This window comes from Phoca vitulina, unplaced genomic scaffold (assembly GCF_004348235.1).
Source record: "Phoca vitulina isolate PV1807 unplaced genomic scaffold, GSC_HSeal_1.0 scaffold8, whole genome shotgun sequence".
In the NCBI taxonomy this organism is placed as follows: Eukaryota; Metazoa; Chordata; class Mammalia; order Carnivora; family Phocidae; genus Phoca; species Phoca vitulina.
The window spans coordinates 78253753-78271034 of NW_022589711.1; the positions used below are offsets into that span (position 1 = coordinate 78253753).

At 34.8% G+C, this 17282-nt stretch overlaps 1 long non-coding RNA gene across 1 annotated transcript in view; it reads right to left on the reverse strand.

Annotated features, from left to right (window-relative positions):
• LOC116634097 overlaps positions 1 to 17070 on the reverse strand; it is a 325131-nt gene extending 308061 nt beyond the window's left edge. Inside the window, exons 1-2 of the long non-coding RNA XR_004299857.1 lie at positions 17023 to 17070; positions 16553 to 16692 (exon numbers count right to left, since the gene is read on the reverse strand). This is a non-coding gene — a long non-coding RNA (uncharacterized LOC116634097). The remainder of the gene's footprint in view (positions 1 to 16552; positions 16693 to 17022) is intronic.
• Between the last annotated feature and the right edge of the window lie 212 nt (positions 17071 to 17282).

The window sequence follows — 17282 nt, forward strand, 5'->3', positions numbered from 1 at the left end:
CTTCAAATGTTCCCTTTTACATTTCAGCTTTAAGTGATACACAGATACACCCTGAGGGTACTTCTTTCTTTTCGGCCATTGTCACTATCATATTCTATCCTGGAAGTAGAAGAGGTAGCCACCTGGATCCTCTAAGTCACAAATCACTCAGACACAATTTCTTTCCTTCTCCCTCAAATTGCACCTGCTATTCCTCCTGAAATCATCTAGTGACCTTCGGGAGACCCCTTGCCTAGTGGCTCCACCACTATTCTATGGGCACCTGTTCCTTGTCTTCCTTCCTCACACACGTTAGAGTCCATGATTTATCATCATAATCGTGCTCTTATAAATACCTCATGTGATCCTCCCTCTCTCCATCACTCTTGACTAGCAAGACCCCTAACTAAACTCAACCATTTGTTTTTTCAGTGCCCCATTCTTAAAACTAGAGAAGAGCTCCAGCACTTCAAATTTGTGACTGCCAACTTCAATTGCACTTCCAATTCCACTTTTGCCCCCAGTGAGGGCCTGCCCTAACCCCAGGTAAATTATTTAGAAATATTTAAAGATGCCTGGGCCTTACCCCGGACCAATTAGACCACCCTCAAGAGTTTAGACAAAGTTGAAAGTGTCTTTAAAGTGCTTGAATGATTCTAATGTGCAGCCAAAATTAAATCACTCTCGGTTGCCAATCTCATTTCATACTTCTGTGAGACTCAAATAGAAGCCATTAGGTAAGAATTTCTTCGCTTTTCTATAGCAAATCCACAAAACCTGCCAATTCTATCTCCGTATTATATCACAAATCTGTCCACATCTTACCATCTCACCATCTCCACTGCTGCAACCCTGGCCCAAGCCACCATACCTGATCTCTGAAGCTTCTCATTGCCTCCCTAATTCTATTCCCTATAAACCATTCTCCACCTAGCATCTGTACTATTTTTTAATGTTAAAAACATTCTATGACTTCTCATCTAAGAATTTAGTCCAAGCTCTTTGCCAAGTCCTTCAATATCTGCGTGATTTATCCTGTTTAACTATAAAATCTTGTGCATTGTATGTGTCTTTTCTCTCACAATATAATACAAACACTAGCCTCCTTCCTTCCACAGATCAGGAGACATCCGTAGCTGCTGCTGATGGCACGGCCTCTAGCCTACCCTCATCCCCGCCTCCACCTTTAACTTGGCTAACTCCTACTCATATTCAGGCTTTCCATCCAAATATCTCTTTCATGGAGAGAATTTCTCTATTTCCCAATAAAACTTTGTTCCCTCTTATTTTCCTTTTTCATAACATCCTGAGTTTTCCTTCTTAATACGTCTCAATTTTTAAACTATGTATACGCCAAGCTTATGTTTAGACATTTAATGGATATAAGGTCAGAAACCACATTGAATTAGTCTCCACTACATACAAAATACCTAGCTTGGTGCTTGTCACATGGTAGAAAAGCAGTATCTATCTGGTGATCATCTGCTACATTGAAAAAGTAATTTGTGGGGCGCCTGGGTGGCTCAGTTGGTTAAGCGACTGCCTTCGGCTCAGATCATGATCCCAGGGTCCTGGGATGGAGTCCCTCATCGGGCTCCCTGCTCGGCAGGGAGTCTGCTTCTCCCTCTGACAGCAGCCCCCTCATGCCCTCTGTCTCATTCTTTCTCTCTCAAATAAATAAATAAAATCTTTTTAAAAAAAAGAAAAAGCAATTTGTAATCACCTTGAGTTTGTTTTCTAAGGAGTCTTGGGAACTGCATCCTAATAATTTTTAAAATTAATCCAAAGCAATAATTTCTTTATTATAATTATCTTATTGTCAAATGATACTAGAAGCACTTCAGATTTGATTATATTATCAATCAGGTCATATGTAGAGTGCTCTTTCTCCCAACAATTCATGTGTAATGTTTCCTGATACCCAGATGATAATCTATTCCACAATTGCAAGACATCCAGGATTAAACAAACATCAGTATATGTTTCCGTCTGATAAAAAGATTATATGTTATATTTTACTTTGTCACTTTGACCAAATTAAATAGTTAAACACTAATTCAATTTTATTCATCACTTCAAAGGACCATCTTCTGGATATACCAATCCTTTTATTGAGTGTATTTTTAATTTAATTTACCCTTACCTGTGTTATTTCATTCCATCTTCTTTGATTTTGTCTTTCATTAATTTTCAAGTTGGATGTTGAGCTCATTAATTTCTAGTCATTCTCTCTTTCAACTAGAAAAATGAACACCATATATATAACCCTCTAAATCAGAGACTGGCACACTCTGGCTGCAGGCCAACTCCAGGCATGTTGTATGCCCCCAAGGGTAAAAAGGGTTTTTATATTTTTTAAAGGGTTGTAAGTCCAAAATAAAAAAGAATACGTGACAGAGAACATATGTTGTTCACACACCCCAAAATATTTATTTCCTGGGCCTTACAGAAAAAAAAATCTAATCCTGATTGAAAGAATGTTTTAGCTGTGGCCTATAATTTTGTTATATAGTATTTCCATTATCATTTCATTGTAAATATTTCTATTTCCCATTATAATTTCATTTTGACAAAATTATTTAGAGGTATGTTTTTTGATATCCTAATAAGTGTCATTTTATACTTTGTTTCATTTTTGAAGCTAACTTAATTTCTTTTTGGTAAGATGACTTGACATGGATAATAGCAAATATTTGATAGAAACCCAGATTTGCTTTATGACTTACCGCATGATCAACATTTTTGCATGATCTATGTGTGCTTGAAAAGAATCTTTATTTTTTAAATGTTGGTTGTATGATTCTATTCACATCCATTAGATCTAGTTATTTAATCAGTTTGCTCAAATCATCTACATCTTTATTGACATTTTATTCACTGATCTAGTAACCACTAAAAAGGTGAGCTAATCTCTCCCATAACACTGGTTTGTCCTTGCACTTCCGATTATTTTGCTTTGTGTATCTTGAAACTACTTTATCAGTTGCATACAGTTTAAAATTTCTCTATCTCTTGGTGACTTGACTCTTTAATTAATATAGACAGACTTATGATTAGCAATGTTTTTTGCCTTCAAACTAATGTTATCTGGCATTAGTATACCTACAGCAATATTCATCCAATTCATATTTTTCTAGTTCATCTTTTTACATTACTTTCAACCTTACTGAATCACTATAAATGGAAATTAATTGAACTATTATAAATATATGTAGATCTGACAGTCTTTTAACTGGAAGCTGTACTTTGTTTAAATTTATTTTGATTATTAATATATTTGGATTCCTTTCTATCATCTTATTTTGCACCTTGTTGATCTATTTCTGACTTTTTCTTTATTTCAAACTTAACTCTCATTCCATTTTTTTCTAGCACAAAGGAGGTAATATTCTATTTCCAAAGAAATTTTCAAATGTATACTTGACAAAATCTATGGTTAATCAATTTATTGATAACAAGGACACCACAGTGCTTAAACTGCAATTATTTCCTTTATATATCACAAATTAACAATAATTTAGTTTGTCTTGCTTATATGTCTTCAAATTAGACAATATTAATGTCATACATATTCACTTTTTGCTTAATCTAAATGTTGACCATGTCTTCCTGCTCAAGTATTCTTTACATAGTCAATCCTCCTATTTGTAAATTCTATATTTGTGAATTTACCTACTCACTAAAATGTGTAACCCTAAAATTAGCCATTGTGGCACTTTTGTAGTCATTTGCACACACACACCAGCTCACAGCAGCAAAAAAACTTGAGTCATTTAATGCATGCACTCCCAGCTGAAGTTGAACAAGGTGGCACTTCTTTCAGTTCTCATTCTATAAACAAATATCCTTTTTGTGGTCTATTTAGTGCTGTGTTTTCTCATTTTTGTTGGTGATTTCACTGTTTTAGTAACCCCAAGCATAGTCCTGAGGTTCTGCCTGGTGTCCCTAACTACAATGAAGTTGTGGTGTCCCTTCCAAAGAAAATACGTATGCTAGATAAGCTTTGCTCAGGCATGCATTATAGTGCTGTTGGCCAGGAGATCAATGTTAATGAATCAAAAATATATATTAAATAAGACATCTTTAAATATAAACACTCATAAAACAGTCATAAAACATATATTGATTGGCTGGTAAAATGTTATGACCAGATACAGAATCATGACTCTATTTCCACTAAAAGAAGTAATTCTGTATTTGCTAATTCAGTGTTCACAGCAACTTAATAGAATATAACTGCAACAAATAATAAGAATAAACTATATTATGATTTTCCTTCCTCTGGAATACATTCTTGAGAAATATCTTAATGGGGGTCTATTGGTTGTAAATACATTCAGTTATCATTTAAGTATATCTTTATATTATCTTCATTCTTAAAAGATAATTTTACTAAGTGTAGAATAGTAAACTGATAATTACTTTTTTAGCACATTGATAATGCCTTTCCATTGTTTTCTGTCTTCCATTATTACTACTGAGAAATCAGTTAGCAGGCTAATTAGTTGTTCCTTCCTAACTAATCTCTTTTTTCTCTGATTACATTTAGACATCCTCTTTGATTTGTTGTTCTGAAATCTGTTAAGCTTTTTGACTGGTGTTTTTCATCAGTTCTGGAAAGTGTACATTGATTTTTTTTTCCCCCTTTTAAATATTGTATATCCTCTATTCTCCCTTTCTGGGACATTTAAGAGATGTATTTTAGATCTTCTCAATCTGTCCTTCACATATCTAACATTTTTTTTTTTTTTTTTTTTTACTGTTCTTACCTGTGAATATTTTCTTCATATTAGTTTTCAAACCACTAATAGTCTCTTCATCAGTGCCATCCTGAATTTTAATGATCCATTTCTTTTCTTTTTTTTTTTAAGATTTTATTTATTTATTTATTTATTTATTTATTTATTTATTTATTTGATAGAGAGAGACACAGAGAGAGAGGGAACACAAGCAGGGAGAGTGGGAGAGGGAGAAGCATGCTTCCCGTGGAGCAGGGAGCCCGATGTGGGGCTCAATCCCAGGACCCTGTGATCATGACCTGAGCCAAAGCCAGACGCTTAATGACTGAGCCACCCAGGCACCCCTGATCCATTTATTTTCTAAGTTCAATTTTTATGTATACTATTTTCTAATACTGAAGTTTTATTTGATTCTTTTTCTTAAAACCGTCTTGTCAATTTTTATATGTTTGCATTTGATTCTTCCATGCTTCTGGGGTCACATCTGAGATCAATTGCAACTAAATTTTCAACTCAATTCACAAGGTATGAATCCTTACCTTAGGTTACAAATGATCTGGAATGACATTTTCTTTTCTTACTCTACCCTAAGCCAAGAATAATATAGACACAATTCCCTCCATACTCCCTGCAAGGCAACTATCTCTAATTCACCACTTGCTTATCATCTCAGAGGATCCTGATTTATGCAAGGTGAAAGGGTGTCTCTAAATCCATCAGAATTGGAAAACAGCCCTCAATGATAAACAGAGATCCTCAGGTATACATTAGATTCAGTACTTTCAGTACTCAGTATTTTTCTGAATTCAAAATTACTTATTTGTATGCTCTCCCAAAATACATTTAAAATGTCTAAAATATATCATTTTGTACATCTCTTCTGCTGTACACCCAAAAAGGGAAATCTAAATCAATGTTTCTAACAGAATTTTTAAAATACTTTTATTTTTATTTTTTATTTTTTTTATTTATTTTTTTTTAAGATTTTATTTATTTATTTGTCAGAGAGAGAAACAGAACACAAGCAGAGGGAAAGGCAGGCAGAGGGAGAAGCAGGCTCCCTGCCGAGCAAGGAGCCCGATGTGGGACTCGATCCCAGGATCCTGGGATCGTGACCTGAGCCGAAGGCAGCTGCTTAACCGACTGAGCCACCCAGGCATCCCTAAAATACTTTTATTAAGATTACAGTAAAAAAAAAAAAAAAAAAAGGATCAAATTCCTTTGAATAATTCTTATGCTTTTATATTAGCTGTCTTCTCAAACTAATAAAAAGTAGGTAGAGGGCGCCTGGGTGGCTCAGTTGGTTAAGCAACTGCCTTCGGCTCAGGTCATGATCCTGAAGTCCTGGGATCGCCACATCGGGCTCCCGGCTCAGCGGGGAGCCTGCTTCTCCCTCTGACCCTATCCCCTCTCATGCTGTTTCTCTCTCTCTGTCAAATAAATAAATAAACAAACAAAATCTTAAAAAAAAAAAAAAAAAAAAAAGTAGGTAGATAATGTACGTATTTTAACCTTATTATAATGCAATACTACATATAGGGCAACGTTGCTGCAGTAAGGAAATAGTAATGCTAAAAAATATATAAGGATACATATGTTATGGACTGAATTGTGTCCCCCCCCAAAAAAATAATATGTTGAAGTCCTACCTCCCAATGTGACTATTTTTGGAGATAGGGCCTTTAAGAAGATAATTAAGGTTAAATGAGGTCATTGGGTTGGGGCCCTAATCAATAGGACTAGTGTCCTTCTAAAAGGAGAAAGAGATACCAGGAGAATGCACACACAGAAGAAAGGCCATGTTGAGGACACAGTGAGAAGGTGGCCCTCTACAAGCCAGAAAAAAAGAGCCCACAAGAAACCAACCCTGCCAGCACCTTGATATTAGACTTCCACCCTCCAGTATTGTAAGAAAATAAATTGCTATTGTTTAAACCATCCAGTCTGTTGTATTTTGTTATGGTGGCCCTAGCAGACTAATACAATATATGCACATACATTAAAAAATCTTAAGTTAAAAAAAAATTGCACATTCATAATAGAAAGATATAGTTGTATTAATACCATGAATGCCTTATAAAATTCAGTGGAAGTGTTTTCCAAAACAATACAGAGCAAAACAAAACAAATAAAACTTCCTGATGTCAGTAAAATTTTACTCTCAAGTCAAAAATGTCAATAATTGATATTCTGCAATATATACTGCTTGACATTTTTTTGATGCCTAGCAATAAAATTTTTCACTGGCATCTCATCTAGAAACTAATAGATTTTTGTAATAAACTAAATCTGTTCAAGCAAGAAAAATATATCTAACAAACAACGCTTTTTTAACACTTTGTCAAATACATGAAGAAAGAAATATAGGAAGCAAAACTAAGATTATTTTCAAGTGGAAAATGGAAACAAATTTTTAAATATTTTTAACTCAAAGGACAATGAATACAAAACATATTGAGAATTGTGAGCTGCCATCAAGGCAGTGCTGATAGAAAAAATTATGGACTTAGGTGCATATATAAAAAAAGAGGAAAAGCTAAAAATCAAAGATCTAAGCTTCCATTTCAAGAAGCTGGAATACGACAGCAAATCAAAACAAAAAACAAAAGAAATGAAATACATAAAAAAGCAGAAATCAATGAAATCACTAATAGGTAATGCATGTAAAATAAAAAAAATTTAAAACCATATGTGCCTCTTTAAAAAGATTAATAAACTTTACAAACTACTAGTAAAATTAAGCAAGAAAAACAAAATGAAAACACAAATTACCAACTTAAGGAAGACAAAGGGAACTATAGACATCAAAAGGTAAGTAAACAGATATTAATAATTTTATACCAATAAATTTGAAATTTTGGATGAAATAGACAAATTCCTTTAAAAATACAACTTAGTAAAAAAAGTAGTAAAAAATACAACTTAGTAAAAAATAAATAAATAAAATAAAAATACAGTTCAGTAAAACAGACCAAAGATAAAACAGAAAACCAAAATACGTAACTATCTAGTTGAATCCATTATTTAAAACCTTGCCAAAAATATAACCCCAGGCCCACATACCCTTATCCATGAATTCTTCCTAACCATCAAACATAAACCCTTTTATATAATAGAGGGAGGAAAAAATGAAAGGAAGAAAATTGCCCCAACATTTTGGAAGGAGCTAGCACAATTTCGAAAGCAGAAGCTGATGAGGACCAAAGAAACTAGAATTACAAACTAGTCTCTCAAAAACACATTTGTAAAACTCCTAAACAAGATATTATTAAATATAACTCAGCAATAGCTAATAAGGATTGTACAACATGACCAACTCAAGTTTATTCCAAGGTTTGGAATTACGATGTTTACAATGTAATTTTTTCTAAAATCTTAGAAATCTCTTTTTTTGAACCAACTTAAACTATATTGATAAAAGCCAAACAAATTAAAATACCATGGCATAAAAACATTTCTGAAATACTCTCAGCGTATTTGTACAAAGGTCTTAAGCCAAAACTTACTCTAACAAGTAATATCAAATTTAGGTCTAACTTGACTCTGCAGTTGCATTTTTATCTCAAGGAGCAAAAGTAGCTAATGTTATTCCCAAGAAGTATTATATGATTTCTCTTCAATGCATCTTTTCTTATAAATCCAACAATTTACAGATCATCCTTATAAATAAAATTTATAAGTGAATTACATTATTTTAACCTATTTCACACAAAAAGGATGTTTGCACTTTTACCTGAGAGCAATATATCCACTTTTTGTCCAGTGCAAGCAAATAATCAGATATCATCAACTTATTGTATAGCCAGAATTTCATATCTATCGAAGTGGTAACACCAAATTTAAACCTGTTAACATCAGGTACTTTAAACATTTCTGTAACTAGAAATATGCTGAGTTTACATTTCAAGCAAATATGGTATGAAATTAATTTAACTATATGCTCAATTTCATTACTTTCAAAAAGGACTACTTCTCTAATAAAAGAAACTTCATCTCTCTTTAGTTAATTAGTTGAATGATATATCATATAATCAAATTTTAACATAGTCACTAAAATTTTCCAGTACGTTATTTCAAATATGAGTCTTCAAAATCTTATTCAAAGTAATAAATTACAGTTAAGATCAATTTAATACTACATCCCATTAAGGTTTTGAATGAACTATTACTTGCAACTTTGCAACTAACCAATTGAGAGTTTTATGGCTAAATATACTGTTGTTAATCAAGTTTTATTTTCTTTATTGATCATAATAAAGTATTAAGACTGCCCCTTAAAATGTTCATAAACCTAATTCATATTTTTACTTGAATCATTTGTTAATCATCTTGAGAAAGTCACAGATACTGTAAATAGATTTAAGCATCATATTTTTCTAGTTACCTAAAAAAATTAAAAGCTTAAAGTTAAGATAATGTATTGTTAAGTAGAAAAATACAATATTTATAATTAAATACCAATAAAAATTTTGGAAAATTATCTGTTGAACACCAACTACCAGTCAATATTATACCCAGTTAATTTTGCTCTATGTCGAAGACATAAATTGAGAGATATTTATTTGGAGAGAGAAATAATTAAAGAATAAGTTCTTCAATACTTTTTGGAGAGCATGAATTTATCCATATGGATGCTGCCATTATAAGATGTCAGAGGATATGATAAAAAAGAAGATTCAGGGGCGCCTGGGTGGCTCAGTTGGTTAAGCGACTGCCTTCGGCTCAGGTCATGATCCTGGAGTCCCGGGATTGAGTCCCACATTGGGCTCCCTGCTCAGCGGGGGGTCTGCTTCTCCCTCTGACCCTCTTCCCTCTCGTGCTGTCTCTCATTCTCTCTCTCAAATAAATAAATAAAATCTTTAAAAAAAAAAAAAAAAAGAAGATTCATGTTAGAGTCAAAGCCCTCAAAGAAGAAGGTAGATTACCTGTGAGTTCAGAAGAAAACAGCAACCAGAGGAGCACTGGGTTAACAACCAGGTAGCATATACCTGAGAGCCGAAGGGTATAAAAGTGACAAGAGCAAGGAGAACATCAAAAGCAGAACCTAATTCAGTGTCTGACAAAGACTACACACTCATTAGATATTTGTTCAATAAATGTTTACTGAATAGATGTCTGTTGAACAAGTAAATTAAAAAATAAGTAGATAAAAGTATTAACACCACTTCTGCTTCCTACTATATCTGGGCATGGGAGAGTAAGATTATACTCAAGAAAAGAAAAGGGGAAAAAAAGATAGACAAGAAGAAGGAAGGATGGGAGGAAGGAAGGAAGGGACACCTGCACCCCAATGTTTATAGCAGCAATGTCCACAATAACCGAACTATGGAAAGAGCTGAGAGGTCCACTGATAGATGAATGGATAAAGAAGATGTGGTATATACATATAATGGAATATTACTCAGCCATCAGAAAGGATGAAATCTTACCACTTACATCGACGTGGATGGAATGGAGGTTATTATGCTGAGTGAAATAAGTTAATCAGAGGAAGACAATTATCATATGGTTTCACTCATATGAGGAATGTAGGAAAAAATGCAGAAGGGAAGGGAGGAAAGATGGAATGGGAAGAAATCAGAGAGGGAGACAAACCATGAGAGACTCTTAACTATGGGAAAGAAACTGAGGGTTGCTGGAGGGGAGGTAGGTGGGGGGAATGGGGTAATTGGGTGATCTTTAAGGGCATTAAGGAGGACACATGATCTAACGAGCCCTGGGTGTTATATGCAACTGATGAATTACTAAACTCTACATCTGAAACTGATGATATACTATATGTTGGTAAGTTGAATTTAAATTTAAAAAAAAGAATGAGAGAGGGTATACCAAACAGCAGGAAAAGAGGTAGATCATCAGTGCCTAGAATAGTGACAAGTTTATAATTTGTGCTCAAAATGCCTATTAATAGAATTAATGGAATCCAAGAGAAAATGACTGTGGAAGCATAAGTACATCACCCTTTGGCAAACTATTTCATCCTATATACACCCTTAACACCCTTCAAAAACACTCACCATTTGTTTTAGAGTATAACTTCTCTAGTAGACTGTATGTTTCATGATTAAATAAACCATGTTCAGCATTTCACCACTCGTCCCCCGTACCAACTATGGTGTGTGACACATGTAGGAATATGTGTCAGATATGAATGAAAACAGAAGGAAAGAAGGGAAAAAGAAAACAAGGGAGAGAGGGAGGAAGAGAGGGAAAAGGATGATAATGGGGGAAAATGAGGTTTGAAAATAAAACCAACCACACTATTCCTTAAATTTGATTCCATGAGGCAAATTTCCAAGAAGAACATAGATGCAAAAGTCCTCTACAAAATATTAGTAAACTGAATTCCACAGTACATTAAAAGGATCATACACCACGACTGAGTAGGATTTATTCCAGGGATGCAAGGACAGTTGAACATCCACAAACTAATTGTGATATACCACATCAACAAAATGAGGAATAAAAATAATATGATCATCTCTATAGATGCATAAAAATCATCTGACAAAATTCAACACCCATTCATGATAAAAACTCTTAACAAACTGGGTACAGAGGGAATATACTTCAAAAGTAAAGTCCATATATGACAAATCCACAGCTAACATCATACTCAGTGCAGGATCAGGAACAAGAAAAGAATGATCACTTTTGCCACTTTAAATTAACATAGTCCTGTAAGTCCTACCCAGAGCAATTAGCCAAGAAAAAGAAATAAAAGGTATCCAAATTGATTTTGGGGGGCTTGATAACAAAAGCAAAGGCAACAAAAGCAAAAATAAACAAGTGGGACTAGATCAAGCTAAAAAGCTCTGCAAAGTAAAAGGAACCACCAACAAAATGAAAAGGTAACCTACGGAATGAGGGAAATTGTGTGCAAACCATATATATGATAAGGAGCTCATAGTCAAAATATATAAAGAATTCACACAACTCAATAGCAAAAACAACAACAAAAATCTGATTAAAAACTGGTCAGAGGATCTGAATAGATATTTTTCCAAAGAATACATACAGATGGCCAATGGTACATGACAAGATGCTCAACATCACTAATCATCAAGGAAGTGCAAACAAAACTACAATGAAATATCACATCATACCGGTTCATATGGCACTTATCAAAAAGAAATAACAAGTATTGGCAAGGATATGTTGAAAAGGGAACGCTTGTGCACTACTGGTGGGAATGTAAATGGATTCCACCACTATAGAAAACAGTATGAAAGTTCCTCAAAAAATCAAAATTAGAACTACCATATGATCCACCAATCCAACCTTTGGGTACATATCTGAAGGAAACAAAGTCACAATCTCAAAGCGATATCTGCATCCCCATATTCATTGCAGCATTGTTTACAAAAACTAAGGTATGGAAACCTAAGTGTCCATCAAAAGATGAATGGATACACACACACACACACACACACACACACACACACACACACACACATATATAATGGCATATTATGTGGCCATGAAAAAAGGAGGAAATGCTGTCATTTGCAACAACACAGATAGGCCTTGAAGGCATTATGCTAAGTGATATAAGTCAGATAGGGAAGGACAAATATTACATGATCTCACTTTTATGTGAAATCTGAAAAAACAAACAAAAAAACACACAATTCATTGAAACAGCACAGATTGGTGATTACCAAAGGTGAGGGTTGGGGGTAGGGGAAATGGGTGAAGGTAGCCAAAAGGCACAAACTTCCAGATATAATAAGTTCTGGGAATGTAATGTACAGCATGGTCACTACAGTTAACAACACTGTATTATATATTTGAAAGTTGTTAATAAGTGCAACCTAAATGTTCTTATCATAAGAAAAAAGATAACTATGTGAAGTGATGGATGTTAACTAAATTTATTATGGTAACTATTCCACAATACATACATATATGAAATCAACATGTTGTACACCTTAAACCAATACAACATTATATGCCAGGTGTATCTCAATAAAACTGGAAGAAAAAATTTAAATAAACTGATTCCTTGAGTCATTGTCCAGGTTTTGGCAAAATACAACCTCACTATTTCAATTCTAAACCATGCCAAATGTAATAAGCATGTTTCCTAATTTCTGGATCAATATGATTTTAAATTTTGTCCCATTTTTGCCATAAGTATACTTCTCCCTGACAAATTCGGTATCTCAGTTAAAGTTCAGAAAATTATGATCATCAGTATTCTAATTTAAGACCAGAATTTTATTAATTTTATTTATACTGTATGACCTTTAAAGTTATATTGTCTTACATTTCAGAAGAACCTTAGACTATTTTCTCTCCTGAAACAAGAGACCTTTCCAACATGCCTAAGAACTAAAACTTTTGCTGAAACCCCTGTACCTCCAGGGAGCTTAGTAATCTGGAAGGAGAGCCCTTCACTCATCAGCCACTTGTTCTACTTGGCAAACCAGCCATCATCAATTACCAATTTCCTATGACAGTTCTCTCTTGCTGATCTCCTCTGAGCCCATAAATATTTTTTTTAATTTAAGAGTAATGAAAACCTTATTATTTAAAAAAAGTATTCAAAGTATGCAGGTAAAGACACAGATCCCTTTGACCACAACCTAGAGTCTTTAAAATCTCATTCTTCTTCATCTAACTAGAGACATAAGTACACATATCCTAATGCCTTTCTTGCTAATAGACAGTATAGCTTTTCTCCCTGGAGTTTTCTAAGGGCTTTAAACTCGACTTAAAGACTTTGGGGGAAAAAAAAAAAGACTTTGAAAGGAGTTCCAGAAAATTTAACATCTATCATCTATCCATCCATCTATTAATTTATTTTTACAAAGTTATTTATTCAGTGGCTATTTGTTTGGGACCCTGTGCAGTATCCTAAAGATACCACAGAGAATAAAAGACACTTCCCTGTCCTTAAGAGCTTACTACCTGGTGTAAGAGGTAGGCACAGAATGCTAACTTATCTGCCCCATACAATTATCTCAGTCAAATTCAGATTTGCCAGATCTGCATGTGGACAATTCTTCCTTCTTCATTTATGTTGTTCCCATTTTGCTAGAAACATCCAAGTGTGAATTTTGCTAGAAACATCCAAGTGCTGAGAGTGAAGCAACCCACAGAACACCATACCATGATTCTTTAGAACCAGAGCCAAAAAACACAACCTCATTTCTTACTTCATATGGCATAGAATCTTAGTTTTGGGGGGGAGTCTTGCGGCAACTAAAATGCCTCCATTCTGAAATACATCAATCATTGAATCTTAGTAATGGAATGAACCCTGGAGATCCCCTAGTCCATTTGTCCATTGCAAAAATTGCTTCTCCAATAAATAGTATATTTGTGTATCTCCAGGGATAAAGAATCTACAAACTTATGAGGAAATCAGTTCTATTGTTGAATGGATCTTAGTTTCTAAATTGAATGGAAATATGTTTCCCTAGGACTTCTGTTCACTTTTCCCATTTCTATTATTTGAATCCATACAAAACAAATCTACCCTCCCTTCTATTAATATTTTTCAGACTCTTAAACATGTCACGGAAGCAACACTAGATGAATATGTTCATGTTTTGGCATAGTCAGAGCTTATTGAGCAAATATTACTAGCAACTTTGGTTAAAAGATGAATGAATGGCAAACAAGTCTTGAAAGTTAATGACAGAGGTATCTCCCCGGAGCTATTTATGGTTCAAAAGATAATAGACCTGGGGATCAGCAGCTTTCCTTCCCAGAGATGATTTATATTGTTTACGTTATAGAGCGAAGCTCTGTCTCATCCTCCTCCCTCCTTCCTCTGTCTCTCTCTCTGTCTCTCTCTATCCTCCCAGAGGTGAGGCGTAACAGCTATGCCATCACCCCCTAAATAAGCTCCAAGATTCATAATTTTGGAGTTCCTGTCCCCAATGTGCAGATGACATCTTTCCTCATTATGTCAGTCCATGGGGGTTTGGGAGGTAGGGAACTGATTAAAATGTTCGTGAGTAATTAAAAGCCTATCTCTGAGCCAGAAACCTCTTATTTCCTATCAGAAGAAAATAAATAAATACAGATATAACAATTTAGCAAAAAATAGCTATTATTAAGACTTCTCTTCATCAGGCTGAACATCTTGAGATTCCTCGAGCCTCAAGCCAATTATCAATCCCCTTAGCACATTAATAACTGTTCTCTATTAGCATGCCAATGTCATTCACAAAATAGGTCCCTAAAATAAAATAATAACTAAAAGATAAGAAATCATGTGTCAGTCTTTTTAATCCAACTTTATAGGTTTTTATTAGTATATGCTAAAGTGGCTTTCTCTGTGTCTTTGTGTTGATGAGGCATGATATTGGTCTTCCTTAGACTACATCAACTTGAAAACCTATCCCCAGCTTTCTGCAATTCTGACTGTATATGTCTCCTATTATATTTCTTGGCAGTCTTGGGATCCTGCCTAGAGACTACTGGAAGAGGTCCATAGCATTTTGAGTCACAGCAGTGTCTCAGGAGAGTGAGATTAGGGCCTAACATCTGCTTTCAAGTAGTTTTCAAATATGATTACATAAAATAAACTCAACTATGCATTCAGCTTTTAAGTAAAGTTACATATTTGCGCAAGGTGAACTCTTTATGCTAAAGTGAATGTTATGGTGCGGAAGGAGGTTACTTAAGAACACTTGTCCTTACTTAACACAAGGACAATAAAGCCAAAGTAAAAGTTTGCCTAAAATCTCAGAGTGTGTGATAGGATGGCTTTGAATATGGATTCTTGAAGACTCAGAATTTGGACAGAGCACTCTCAAAATGTTTGGCCAGCTATTACATGTAATAATCATTTTTGAGCATAAACTTTTTATTCTTTTGATGTGAATATTTTTATGTTTCCTAGAAACACCTGAGGACATTTCCTGGTCTGACACATCAGACGCTCTCTAACACATTTACAGCTCCAAACAGACAATTTGCTCAATAGTCATGTATTGTCTGCAGTAAAGAGAAACCTGAATAAGTAGAAAGCCATTTTTAAAAATATATCTCTTATTAGAAAAACGTTACCCACTTGCGACATGATCTTTTGCCTACATGACTCCCTTATTTTCTTTCAGAAGATCTCTGTTATATGCTATAAACAACCTAGCCTATAAACTTCCAGGGATGTGTTTAAGTATCTTCTAAAAAGCAGTTACAACCCTATAACTCATGTTCTTTAACCACTGTCCAAGTCAACTTGAAATTTTAAAGTTATTCATTCTCCTCCCTTAACAGTAACTATCAGCAAGGATTAATTTATATAATTACTATAAAATAAAACACAATGGATCACTTTTTTTTTTTTAACCAAAGATACAGACACTCAATTCATCTTTGCTCCTCATCCCCAAATTTCTCACACTCTATACCCTGGCTTTATTCTAAACAGAGGAAACAATTTTATTACTGTAACTGGTAGTATTCCTCTTAGATTTGCCTATATTCATTATTTTGACTCTGGTGTTCTTTTTTAGAAATTTGCATTCGGGATTGAGCAGCTTTCAAAGAGAAACTTTGTGTCTGAACAGTGGGCCCCTCTCTTTCATGCCTGAGTAGCCAGAGTACTGGAGTACTCCAAGGGAGTTTACCTAGCAAATGTACTTATTGAAATTGGCAACAGTCCACACTTCAAATGCCGGCAACTCCCAGGCCACCTTGGACTGTCAGCTCATTTCAGCTACAAAATGACTCCTGCGGTGGGTTTCTTCCATTAATTATGCTTACGAACCAGTTAATTGTTGGCATGATGTTAAAAATAACTTTTTCCAAAGGTTTCCCGGTTGTATTAAAGCCCCCTTTGCACTTCATCGTCACTGAAAAGCTGCGATACTCACGGCCAGAGAGGTGCTCAGCAGCAGGTCATGTCTCCTGCCTCCCGCGGCAGCTGATCTGTGCGCTCAAGCGACTTTGCAGCAATCTCAGCCTTTCTAAGAACCATCCCGCTTGATGTCTTTCTATTTTTCAAGATGAGGCTCTACAGAGGGAAAATATTGGGTGAGATTATTATTATTATCACTATTATCAATCTCTGAAAATCAGACCATATGTGTTTTCCTGAGATCACTCTCCCTTCCCAACAAGCCAACAAAAATAAACAAGACAAACAAAAATAAAACAGTGGCTTCGCATTCACATCAGCACTTTTAATATAGCCCAAATTAGTTTAGCTATAGCTCAAAAAACACTTCATTGTTTCAGGTTGTTAACCACAATGTCTTATAAAATGAAGCATGTTTACTGTCATTTTGCAAAAGTCATTTCTTCCTTTATGAATTTGGCAACGAAGAATTTCAAAGATACCAACGTGGGATTGTTATCGTGCACCAGCCAAAGCTGTCAGGGCTCATTACCTCCAAGACAAAAATTACAGACTAATGTATTAAATGCTTGAATAGAAACACAATGCGCACCACCTCGGTTCTGCAGTAATGGGATGACACCAGCAGCCCACAAGCTGAACTACAGCCGTCTCCCCTCCCCTCCCCCCCTTTGCATCGCAGTGCACGGAAGTGGAGAGATGATAAACATCCCAGTCACAATCGAATTGCTGGATTTATTGGCAGC